Source organism: Panthera tigris, chromosome E2 (genome assembly GCF_018350195.1).
Source record: "Panthera tigris isolate Pti1 chromosome E2, P.tigris_Pti1_mat1.1, whole genome shotgun sequence".
In the NCBI taxonomy this organism is placed as follows: Eukaryota; Metazoa; Chordata; class Mammalia; order Carnivora; family Felidae; genus Panthera; species Panthera tigris.
Genome location: NC_056674.1, coordinates 2115130 through 2128150, shown reverse-complemented (window position 1 = coordinate 2128150; position 13021 = coordinate 2115130). Strand labels below are relative to the sequence as shown.

The window sequence follows — 13021 nt, the reverse complement described above, 5'->3', positions numbered from 1 at the left end:
GCTCCAAGTGAGTCTCCGAAGGCTGACCCGGTGCTTTGTTTACGTGAAGAGCTCCCCCAGGGTCTCCTTTCTCGGGGGACTTTGATGCTGCCCTTTTTCCTTTTAACATTCGATGCCACTTGCCCCAAACGTCCTGGTGTTTCCGAACGTCCTACGCTTCTTGACGATGTCCGCAGAGAATAAACAACTCACTTTGAGAGATCAGTTTCTATCAGTACGCACTTTGTGTTGTGAGTGGGAAACGCAGCTAACTGCTCGGGAGCACGTAATCAAGGCGGACAGGTTTTCGGGTGTCTGGCAGCCGGGTGGGCATCAGGGTGGGTTTGTTCCAGGTGCGGCATTGGAACCGCAGCTCTGGTTGTCTGGCTCGCCCTTCCTGTGCCGGCCGTCTGGGTGGAGACAGGGCTCTGGCAATCAGTGACACACACCCTGAGCTCCGTTCTGTCAGACTCCCCCACAAACTGACTCCCGTGACCAGAGAAATGGCATATGCTGCTTGGCCTGGGTCTGGGTCTTGCCCTCGTCCTAGTGGCAGCAAGCAGCCCAGATGGGCCTGAGCGCTGTGTGTCTTTGATGTGGACATGGCGTCCTCCCATCCAGACCTCACTCTGGGGTAAGTGGGGAGGTGAGCAGAGAAGGCGGCCCCATGTCGTTAGCCCTGGGGGGTCACGGGGCTTACAATGTCATGGCCTCCCTGGCACTCATCCTTAGAGTGAGGCCGCGCTGCAGCAGGGGTCGTTTCCTTCAGGAAGTGCTGTCCCTGCCGTGGTCACCAGGAGGGCCCTCAGTCGCCTCCATCTCCCATCCTCCCATTAACCCTGACGCAGGGCATCATGGGGCCTGTCGGAGGGGCCCCCCCTCCCCCCATAGCTGAGACTCAGCCTCACGTCTGCTTGTTCCTATCCTCACACTTCATGCCTGGCATCTGCATGGCGGTGGCTGGAGGCGTGGGGCACAGCTGTCCCTGGTGACTGAAATCCACAGCAGCGCGTGCAGAGGCCCTGTGGTGAGCGATGACAAGCGTGAACGGTGGCTGGATGGGGACCGAGCCCTGACTGCAGCTGCCGCAGCCTGAAACGGGGCAGTGAGGCCTCCGGGGCTGCCGTTCAGGCATCGCAAGTGGACCCCACAACACAGGGCCTCCGAGAACAAAGCCCCCCTCTATCTCTGTCTCTCTCTCCTACAAAGAAAACGAACCGGGTCCCACCCCAAGTGGTCAGCTAGGTCCGTCTGGGGACACGTGTTCCAGCCAGCAGCCCGGGAGACGCCGCTCTGAGGCAGGTCTGCCCTTCGGAGGGGGACCAGACATGGCCCACGTGGCTCCCGCTGGGACTGTGCTGGTGGCTGGCTCCCCTCCCATCTGCGTGCCGGCTGGGCGGTGGCCCCTCAGTGTGTCACGAAGGGGCACACGGAAGCCTGTCCTGCTGGGTGCGGAGGGACAGGGTATCTGGCGGCCGGAGCCAGCAGCGGTCGTCCCCACGCCCCTGTGCCTCCTTCCCTTCCGCCGCCGGCACCGCCCCGGGTCCACACTCCGTTGGCACCTTCACTGTACTGCTGAGACGAGGCCATCCAAGTCTCCCTGCTCCATGCGGCCTTCACCGACCCCCAACAGGAAGACAAGTAGAATCTTTTGTATCATTTTACACAAATTTCCTGAGTCAGTGAAAATGAGTTAATACCTGTAAAAATTAAGAACGGCACCTGGCAGGTAGGACTCCATAATGTAGCAAGTACCTGGTGTCACTGCCACCCCTGCAGCGAGACACGAGGCCCTCACTCCACGAATGAAGGGAGGGGGCAGAAGACTGGAGCCAATAGCGACAGAGGCTCCGAAGCCAGGCTGCCTGCCTGGGTTCAGATCCAGGCTCTGACCTTGCTGTGTGACTTTGGGCAAGTTTCTTAACCTCTCTGCGCCTCATTTTCCTCATTCGTAAACTACGTGACGGAAAACAGTGCTGTAGACTGAATGGTTTGTGCCCCCTGGAGAGATAGTAGAAACATTTTGTATATATTTGTCTCTGCCCCTGGTTCCTGGCACAGAGCCCCTAAATCGATTCGAATTTCCTGGTTGATAGCAGTGTCTCCTGTTCTAATGCGGTGACTCTGGGTGGGCCCCTGGAGGGTTGGTCACGGAAAGACCAGGCCATGATTAGACGGTTGGGATTTTGAGGGGCGTCTGGGTGGCTCAGTCAGTTGAGCGACCGACTTCGGCTCGGGTCATGATCTCATGGTTTGTGAGTTCGAGCCCCACGTCGGGCTCTGTGCTGACAGCCCAGAGCCTGGAGCCTGCCTTGGATCCTGTGTCTCCCTCTCTCTGCCCCTCCCCCACTCATGCTCTATCTCTCTGTCTCAGAAATAAACATTAAAAAAAAATTTTTTTAAAGAAGGTTGGGATTTTCAGCACCACCCCTCCCCCAACCCATTCTCTAGCGAGGGGAGAGGGCTGGAAATGAAGTTAATGATTGACCATGCCTACGTGAGGAAGCCTCCATAAAATCCCAAAACACAGCATTCACAGAGCTGCCAGGTCGGTGGCCACATCCACATACCAGGAGGTGACACCCCAACTCCCCAGGACCCTCCCAGACCCCGCCCTGTGTACGTCTTCATGTGGCTTTTCATCTGAGTCCTGTATCACATCCTTTTAGAATAAACCCGTAACCTAGTGAGTGAAATGCTCCTGAGTTCCGTGAGCCCCTCTAACACATTAACCAAACCCAAGGATAGGGATGTGGAACTTTTTTTTTAAGTTTATTTATTTATTTTGAGAGAGAGAGAGAGAGAGAGAGAATGCAGGGGAGGGGCAGAGAGAATCCCCAACAGGCTCTGTGCTGATGGATCTCGAACCCATCCACCATGAGATCGTGACCCGAGTGGAAGTCAAGAGTCAGACGCTGAACTGACTGAGTCACCCAGTCAGAAGGGCAGGTGACAGTCTGGACTTGTGAATGGCATCTGAAACCGTGGGGCAGGGGGGGGGGGGGGCGGCTGTCTTGTGGGCCGAGCCCTTAACCTGTGGGATCTGATGTTGCCTCTGGGTAGACAGTTGAGTCAAATTGTAGGAAACATTGTTTTGGTGTCAGGCAAATCCCCACTCATCTGGTACCCAGGAGAAGTGGATGTTCTTATACTCATATTTAATATATAAATTTATACTTAAATATTACACACATGTAACATATATAATATATGCATTATATAATTATACTATAATTACTATAACTATATACTATATAATGTACATTATATATTTTTTGTAATATATTATAATAGTTATAAAATAAGATTATTTTTAATTTTTTTTAATTTTTGAGAGAGAGAGAGTGGGGGAGGGCAGAGAGAGAGAGGGAGACAGAATCTGAAGCAGGCTCCAGGCTCTGAGTTTTCAGCACAGAGCCCAATGTGGGGCTCGAACTGATGAACTGTGAGATCATGACCTGAGCCGAAGTCGTAAGCTTAACTGACTGAGCCACCCAAGCTCCCCTAAAATAAGATACTTTTAGAGTATATATAAGATACATATACAATGAGATAGGATATATATGATATGTAATAAAATACATGATATATAAAGATATGTATCATACGATATACATGTATATATAATATGTTAAACGTGTATATATATAATATGATATACATGTATATATATAATATGATATACGTGTGTATATATAATATGATATACATGTGTATATATATGATATGCGTTTATATATAATATGATATACATGTGTATATATATGATATACGTGTATATATATAATATGATATACATGTGTATATATATGATATACGTGTATATATATAATATGATATACGTGTGTATATATAATATGATATACGTGTATATATAATATGATATACATGTATAATAAGATAGGGCTTGTTTTTCTGGAGGAGCCTAAATGACACGAGGTCCCTGCTGAAACATCACCTTCCTGACTTCCCTCTTTGAAATCGTAGCTCCGTCCGTGGCCTCGTGCTCCTCCATTGCACAGACCACAGTCTGTCTGAGTAGTGATTTTATTGGTCACCTGTCTTCACAGGAATGAGGGCAGAGCTTTGACTTCGTCTGTTTTGCTCACTGTTGTTTCCCCAGGACTTATAACAGTGCCTGGTACACAGTGGGCACTCCATAAATGTTTGCTGTATGAATGAGCCAGGGATGGCACGCAATAAACGCTAGCCAGCTGGACTGTGGATAAGCGAGTTAGTCTTCTCAGGCCCCAGCCCATTCCATTCCAGACCTGACGTGGCTCCTGGAGACCTGGATGTGGCTTGTGTCCCTTAGTCCCACAGGAAGGAAGGAGGCAGGGTGAGCAGGTTTAGGATCTCCTGGTTTGAATCATGTCATGGCTGCGGGGCATGTGGGTGCTGCAGAACTGTCTGGTACCTGCCTGGGGAAGGAGGGCAGGCCGATGGCGGCTGGAGCGTGAGAGCCTGATGGAGAAGCTTCCTGGGGTGGGGGCTCTGGATGGGTTGATTGGTGTTTGGAAAGCCTATTTACGGATGAGTCGTTTCCTGTCTCTAGGAATTAGCTAGGTCTGGGAGGGGGCAGTCTCTCCAGCGTCATCAAGGCCCCAAGATGTCAAAGCGTCAGGAAATAAAAGCCACGGTCACTCAGCCTCACCATGGTGACTGGACAGGGCTCCCTGCTGGCCTCTGGCCAAGCTGCAGCCCCAGGACAATCAGGCCAGAGTGGGGGTGGCCCCTCTGCCCTCACGTGCCTAGACACTGCCCTGCTGTTGGGAACCCTGTCAGAACCTCAGGAACCCAGCACACGTGCCCCAGAATCTGAGGAAGGGGTCTGCTGGATGAGCCGACTGCCCCTCACCGCCCCAGATTCCTGGCCTGGGAATGGTCAGACCAGGAGACTGGGCCCCAAGCCACCACATCAGAGATGGGGTAGAAAGAGGCTCATTCTGCAGAAACCCAGTGGGGGGGTGGTGGCGGCGAGCCTTCACAGGCAAAGCCGGGAATCTCTTGGAAGTTTTGGAAGTACGGGAGAAGAACAATCCTCTCTCAAATCGCAGACTAACCACTACTCTCTCCACCAACCCTAACACGCTGGATGGAATTCTTGTGACCATGAAGCCTTTTGAGTTAAGCACATGGTTATCCAATACCTATGTCATCCACAGCCTTAATAAAATTCTATTATTTTATTAATGATGATTGTGCTCTATTATTGTCAACAATAAATAGTAAATAAACATAATAGTGCTCTATTATCAATAATAAAATATTTATTAATAAATAAATAATTCCTATCTAGAGTACTATTCTTATCCCAGTTTTCCAGCGGAGGAAACTGAGGCTCAAAGCACTAATACTTCAGGAGTATTGGGATCTGGGAGACGAAAAGACAGACTTTTTATTTGCAATGTTTGTTTTCTAAATGGCACTCAGTTTCCATACTTAAGAAATGTTATTTGGACCAGAACGGGACAGGCCACACAAGCTACATCTGGGGGTGGGGAAGAAGCAGACCAGACCCCTGGCCTGTAGCCTGTGTGGTGTTGCAGGGTGATCGAGTCAGCTCTGGGGTCAGCGGATCCTGGGTTAAGTTTCTGGTCCCGACACTTACTAGGTGGTGATCAGTGAGCTTCCTTGGGGCCTCCTTGTCCGTTAAGCAGGAATGGTGCCTGACCGCCCACAGAGGGTGCAGGCAATGGGTGGGGTCACAGACCCGGGTCAGCGTGGACTAAATGCAGCCAGAAGCCCCAAAGGCCTGGGACGTTATTCCTCACAAGCCAATCACAAGGGGGCTCTGCTTCTTGGCGGCTCCCTCCACTATCTTGCAACGCCATGCCTGGAGACACGTGGGGTACGGCACCCAGGGGATGGATCGGGGAAGGGGAAGTGGCAGTGTGAACACATCCCTCTCCTCGCTATCCACAGGTGAGGGGTGGTCCCTGTCCCCTCCTGGATGCAAGTGGGAAAGGTGGTCTCCGACAGGACTGCTGTGTCCCCAGACCAACTGCACACCATGAAGGAAGGAAGGAAGAAAGGAGAGTGAGCCCAAGGTGAGTGCCCAGCTTGCCAATACCACGTAGACATCAGCCACAGATATCAGAGGTCAAATTTCTACCCTTTGGGGATGTCACAGATTTCACAGTTTCCCCCCAAATTTCTATGTTGGAATACGAATGCCTGGTAATTTCAAAATGTGACTGTGTTTGGAGATAGGGCCTTAGTGGGACCATTATCCTAATCCAATGGCTGGTGTCCCTAAGGAGACAGACAGCAGGGGCTCACACAGGCACAGCGGAGTAACGTGAAGAAGCAGCGAGGGGGCTGCGTCTGCAAGCCAAGGAGAGGAGCCTCAGGAGGAACCAACCCTGCGGACACCTCGATCTCAGATTTCCAGCTTCTGGAACCGGGGGAAAATAGATTTCCATTGCTGCCAGTGTAAACTAATACAGTGAATAGAGGGAGCCACACAAACCTCCCATCCAGCAAACTTTCCTTGCAGGAGAGTCCCCAGATCCTGCTGCAAACAAGCAGCCACTGAACAGAGAATCACATTCATTCCCTTCTTGAAGTGCCAGGTACACAGACAGCTGGTGGCGTTCAGCACCAAGGACAGTGGCCGGTCTGGCCCACAGGGAGGCCTAGAGCTGAAAGAATGGAGCCATCCCATGTCAGCATCCCGCCACCTGATGTGGAGGAGGCCACCCAGAGAGAGCCACCAAAGACCATGAGACCAAGTGGAGACCTCGGCACATCGTGGTGAAAAAGAGTCTGTAATTCTCGCAGATTACAGTTGGCTGATGGCCAAGTGTTGGCAAACTTTCTGTGAAGGCCTAGATGGTTAAAAATTTTTTAATTTTTTTTAGTGTTTATTGTTGAGAGAGAGTGCGTGCCAGGGAGGGGCAGAGAGAGGGAGACACAGAATCCGAAGCAGGCTCCAGGCTCTGAGCTGTCAGCACAGAGCCTGACATGGGGCTTGAACTCACAAATCGCGAGATCATGACCTGGGCAGAAGTTGGACGCTCAACCGACTGAGCCACCCAGGCACCCCAGTATTTTTTTTTAATGTTTATTTATTTAAGAGAAAGTGAGCGAGTAGAGAGAGAATCCCAAGGGGGCTGCACACCCCGTTCCTTCTCATCCACAGAAACAGACACAGCAGCCACACCACATGGGCTCCCACTGCCCAGACACCCCCAGTGTGGCTGGGGAGGTGGACAGTGGAGACATCTCTCCGAGGCAGGATCAGACCCAGGCCCACCCTGCCTGGCACCCCCACCATCCTGGACCCAGCTCACAGGGCTCTGGAGACAAGCAGAGCCTGTTTCCTTTGTGCCGACCCGGACCTTGTTCACAGCTCTCCTCTGACAGATGTCACCCTGGGCTGGTGAGCTGTGAGGCCACAGGAGCCTGAAACCTGGGTTCAACTCCCAGCACTGCCACTTACCTGCTGTGTGTCTTTGGGCAAGTAACTTACCCTCCATGTGCCTCAGTTTCCTCTTCTGGAAAATGAGGATAAGGTGCCCATCACACAGGGTCATTATGAGATTTCAACAAGTGAGTAAAAAAGCATGTGCCATATGGTAAGAGTATGGAAATGTTTTAATTTTTTTTAAGTAAGCTCCATGCCCAATGTGGCCTTGAACTCACATCCCTGAGACCAAGAGTTGTATATTCTACTGACTGAACCAGCCAGGTGCCCCTATTTTATTTTATTATTACCATCTGTATATAGAACATCCCCCCCACCCCCAAACTGGGGGGGGGGATTCCTTTTATTAGCCTTTATCCCAGGACTCTAAATAGGATTGGGTCTACAACAAGCCTCCCCCTGGTTTATTATAGTCAAATACACATAACATAAAATTTACCATTTTACCAAATTTAAAGGGTACAATTCAGCAGCATTTAGTACATTCACAGTGCTGTGTCCTGATCATTGCTGTCCACTTCTGAACCAAAACATCTCCACCCCCAAAAGGAGACCTTATACACACGACGCAGTCTCTCCCCACTCCCTCCTTCCCCCAGCCCCTGGTGACCACCAATCCGCTTTGTGTCTCCACGGATTTACCTGCTGTGGACATTTCATGTAAACAGAATCACATGGTTCATGGCCCTCCTGTCTGGCTTCTTTCACTGAGCATGAAGTTTCCATTCCGCCTTTTGGCGATTGTGAGTAATAGTGCTGTGAATACGCACGGCCAAGGGTTTGAGTCCCTGTTTTCAATTCTTTGAGGTATACACATACCTGAGTGGAACTGCTGGGTCGTGTGCTAATTCTGTGTTCAACTTACCAAGGAATCACCAAACTGAACTGCTGTTTCCACAGCAACAACGGGTCCTTTTAAATTATAAGAAACTCTGGAAATACAAAAGTGGAGACCAGGGTCTTTTAGGTCATCTGGGGCCACAGGGTCTCAGAACCTGCGTTTTAAACTGATAAGAACAGATACTACACTTGATCTTAGCCAAAAGGCCGAGAAGTGATCAGAACCTGCATTTTTAACCGGTCTTCCTTCCCACTAAACGCCCTGCACACATAAATACCATATTGCCCTGTGTGTATATGAGATGTAATTACCCTAAATACCATATATACACATACATAAGATATATATGAACTAATATACATGATGTGTATATGAGACTTATACATACTAGTATATATATATATGTGGTCCAGTCATACACTAAATACCACATATACCTCCATATGATAAATGATACCTCTATATATGTGTGCTATGGTGCCGAATACCTTACATACCTGTATTTGGCATGTAAACAGGCATACTAAATACTGTGTATACATGTAAGATATATGTAAACTGATCATATATATGTCATTGTTATACACGGGCATATAAACCTGTTTTCTCATCTGTAAGGTGAGGGACCTACTACCCTACCTTACAGGGTCGATGTAAGGCTGTGCCGGGCAAAGGCCTCGTAGATGTGGTTATTAAATCGCACTAACTCTTCCACCACTGGAGGGGGCGGAGAGGGGCTTTTCATTTTTGTGCCTCAGTTTCCACATCTGCAAACGGGGGTGGGGGGAATCCTAGTGCGGGGGCTCCCGTGGAGTTTAGGGAGATAACAGGTGTATCTCTCCGTTTTCCGCAGGCCTGCGCGGCAGCATCTCGCGGGAGCTCGAGAAGCCCCGGGCCCCGCCCCCCGCGACTCCGGGCCGGCCTTGCCGGGCGGGGTCGGGGTCTGCACCCCGGAGGAGCTCCGGCGCTGCGGGTGAGGGGACCCCGCTCGGTGGGGTGCTGACCCAGGCGCGGCAAGTGCACGCTCCGAAACTGCCGGCGGCGCGGCGCTGCAGTTACTATTACCTAAACAACAGCGGTAACCAGAGCAGCTCAGACGGAGGGAGCCTCGCGCACCACCCCCGCACAGGTGCTGTCCTTGGACCCACTGTCCGGGCGGGGAAACTGAGGCAGGGAGAGGCGGGGGATTTGCAGCCTCTTCCGGGTCCCTCCTCCGATCCCGGGTGCGGGATCCACCCCACCACGAAAACCTGGAGCCGGACCTTGGTGCGTCCCGGGAGAACACGAACTGCGCCTGCGCACCTCGCAGCTCCCGCTCCGGCCTCGCGGGACCACGCCCCCCGCCCCAATTCCAGAAGGTTGGGGGGGGCGAGGATTCCAGAGGGTGGGGGAGAACGGAGGACGAGGAGGAGAGGGAAGGAAGAGGAAGGAGAAGGGAAGGGGAAGAGCTGAGGGCAGGAGGGAGGAAAAAAAGGAGAGCTTGGAGGGAGTGGGGAGGGGGGAAGGGGCTTGGAGGGAGGAGGGAAGGGGTGGGACTTAGAGCGGGAAGAGGGCAGAAGGAGCGGGAAAGGGAGGGTAGGCAGGGAGGGGCTGAGAGGGAGGAGTGGGGAGGAGGGCGGTGCAGAGAAAGGAGTGAAAAAGAGGGAACGGGAGAGGAGGGAAGGGAGGGTTGGAAGAAGGAGGATGAAGAAAGAGGGGCAGCTGGAAAGGACCGGGTAGGAGCTCAGCTGTAGGAACGAAGAGAGGAAGGGAGGTAGAGTCAGAGGGAGGAGGGGCGAGGGGGAGGAAGTTGGAGGGCTGGAGAAGAATGGCAGGGAGGAAGTGAAGGAAGGGGAGACGGAAAGGGGGTTGGGGAGGAGCTGGGGAGGGGAGGAGGCCAGGTAGACAGTGAAGCTGAGGAGGAGGGGGGAGGGGGAAGGAAGGGGAAAAAAAGGAACAGTAAGAAGGTGACACGTCAGAAACTGGGGGGAGCAGGGTCTCTGGCACCAGGTATGCCTGGGCTCAGATCCCAGCTGTGCATCTTTGGACTAATGTCGTTTTCTGAGCCTGAGTTTCCTCACCTGCAGAGAGGTTCCCTGTAGGGAAACCTACCCTGTGGGTTGCAGGGGTTAATTCAGCAGCCTCCTTACCCGAGGACCTCTAAGGGGACCCCATAAAGCCGCGCTGTCCTCAGGTCTCATGCACAAGTGCAAATGCTCTGTGTCTGCACTGCCCTGTGTGGCGTCTTCTGCGGGCCATGGAGCTGAACTTTTAGCTGCATTTGACTTTTTCAAATTTTTAAATTTACATCCAAATTAGTTAGCATATAGTGCAACAATGATTTCAGTAGATTCCTTAATTCCCCTTACCCATTAGCCCATCCCCCTCTCACAACCCCTCCAGTAACCCTCAGTTCCCCATTTTTAAGACGGTCTTATGTTTTGTCCCCCTCCCTGTTTTTATATTATTTTTTGTTCCTTTCCCTTATGTTCATCTGTTTTGTTTTCTTAAAGTCCTTATATGAGTGAAGTCATATGGTATTTGTCTTTCTCTAATTGTGCTTATTAGCATAGTACCCTCCAGTTCCATCCACGTAGTTGCAAATGACAATATTTCATTCTTTTGATTGCCGAGTAATACTCCATTGTGTGTGTGTGTGTGTATACACACCACATATTCTTTATCCATTCATCCATCGATGGACATTTGGGCTCTTTCCATACTTTGGCTATTGTTGATAGTGCTGCTATAAACATTGGGGTGCATGTGTCCCTTCGAAACAGCACACCTGTATCCCATGGATAAATGCCTAGTAGGGCAATTGCTGGGTCCAGGGTAGTTCTATTTTTAATTTTTTGAGGAACCTCCATACTGTTTTGCAGGGTGGCTGCACCAGCTTGCATTCCCACCAGTAGCGCAAAAGAGATCCTCTTTCTCCGCATCCTCGCCAACATCTGTTGTTGCCTGAGTTGTTAATGTTAGCCATTCTGACAGGTGTGAGGTGATATCTCATGGTGGTTTTGCTTTGTATTTCCCTGATGATGAGTGATGTTGAGCATTTTCTTCATCTGTCAGTTGGCCATCTGGATGTCTTCTTTGGAGAAGTGTCTATTCATGTCTTTTGCCCATTTCTTCACTGGATTATGTTTTGGGTGTTTGATAAGTTCTTTATAGATTTTGGATACTAACCTTTTATCTGATATGTTGTTTGCAAATCTCTTCTCCCATTCTGTCGGTTGCCTTTTAGATTTGTTGATTGTTTCCTTCACTGTGCAGAAGCTTATTATTTTGATGAGGTCCTAGTAGTTCATTTTTGCGTTTGTTTCCCTTGACTCTGGAGAGACGTTGAGTAAGAAGTTGCTGTGGCCGAGGTCAAAGAGGTTTTTGCCTGCTTTCTCCTCAAGGATTTTGATGGCTTCCTGTCTTCCATTTAGGTCTTTCATCCATTTTGAGTTTATTTTTGTATATGGTGTAAGAAAGTGGTCCAGGTTCATTCTTCTGCATGTCGCTGTCCAGTGTTCCCAGCACCACTTGCTGAAGAGACTGTCTTTATTCCATTGGATATTCTTTCCTGCTGTGTCAAAGATTAGTTGGCCATATGTTTGTGGGTCCATTTCTGGGTTCTCTATTCTGTTCCATTGATCCGAGTGTCTGTTCTTGTGCCAGTACCATACTGTCTTGATGATTACAGCTTTGTAGCATAGCTAGAAGTCTGGGATTGTGATGCCTCCTGCTTTGGTATTCTTTTTCAAGATTGCTTTGGCTATTCAGGGTCTTTTCTGGTTCCATACAAATTTTAGGATTATTTGTTCTAGCTCTGTGAAGAATGCTGGTGTTATTTTGATAGGGATTGCATTGAATATGTAGATTTCTGTGGGTAGTATTGACATTTTAACAATATTTGTTCTTCCTACCCAGGAGCATGGAATCTTTTTCCATTTTTTTTTTTTTTTTTGTGTGTGTGTCATCTTCAATTTCTTTCATAAGCTTTCTATAGTTTTCAGTGTATAGATTTTTCACCTCTTTGGTTAGATTTATTCCTAGGTATTTTATGGTTTTTGGTGCAATTGTAAATGGGATCGATGTCTTGATTTCTCTTTCTGTTGTTTCATTGTTGGTGTATAGGAATGCAACTGATTTCTGTGCATTGATTTTATATCCTGCAACTTTGCTGATTTCATGAATCACTTCTAGCAGTTTTTGGTGGAATCTTTTGGGTTTTCTATATAGAGTATCATGTCATCTGCGAAGAGTGAAAGTTTGACCTCCTGCTGGCGGATTTGGATGCCTTTTATTTCTTTGTGTTGTCTGATTGCAGAGGCTAAGACTTCCAATACTATGTTGAATAACAGTGGCGACAGTGGACATCCCTGTCTTGTTCCTGACCTTAGGGGGAAAGCTCTCAGTTTTTCCCCATTGAGGATGATCGCATTGGGTCTTTCGTATATGTCTTTTATGATCTTGAGGTGATCCTTCTATCCCTACTTTCTTGAGGGTTTTTTTTTTTTTTTATCAAGAAAGGATGCTGTATTTTGTCAAATGTTTTCTCTGCATCTATTAAGAGGATCATATGGTTCTTGTCCTTTCTTTTATTGATGTGATGAATCATGTTAATTGTTTTGTGGATATTGAACCAGCCCTGCATCCCAGGTATAAATCCCACTTGGTCATGGTGAATAATTTTTTTAATGTCTTGTTGGATCCAGTTGTCTAGTATCTTGTTGAGGATTTTTGTGTCCATGTTCATCAGGGAAATTGGTCTGTACTGCTACTTTTTACTGGGGTCTCTGTCT

At 49.3% G+C, this 13021-nt stretch overlaps 1 protein-coding gene and 1 pseudogene across 1 annotated transcript in view; one reads left to right on the top strand and one right to left on the bottom strand.

The window, feature by feature from the left end:
- Nucleotides 1-8312: 8312 nt before the first annotated feature.
- LOC122234426 lies at nt 8313-8467 on the bottom strand (annotated as a pseudogene).
- Nucleotides 8468-9332: 865 nt separating this feature from the next.
- Nucleotides 9333-13021, top strand: part of SMIM17 (small integral membrane protein 17) — a 36495-nt gene continuing 32806 nt past the window's right edge. Inside the window, exon 1 of the mRNA XM_042970703.1 lies at nt 9333-9378. The gene's annotated coding sequence lies outside the window, so the exon portion shown is untranslated. The remainder of the gene's footprint in view (nt 9379-13021) is intronic.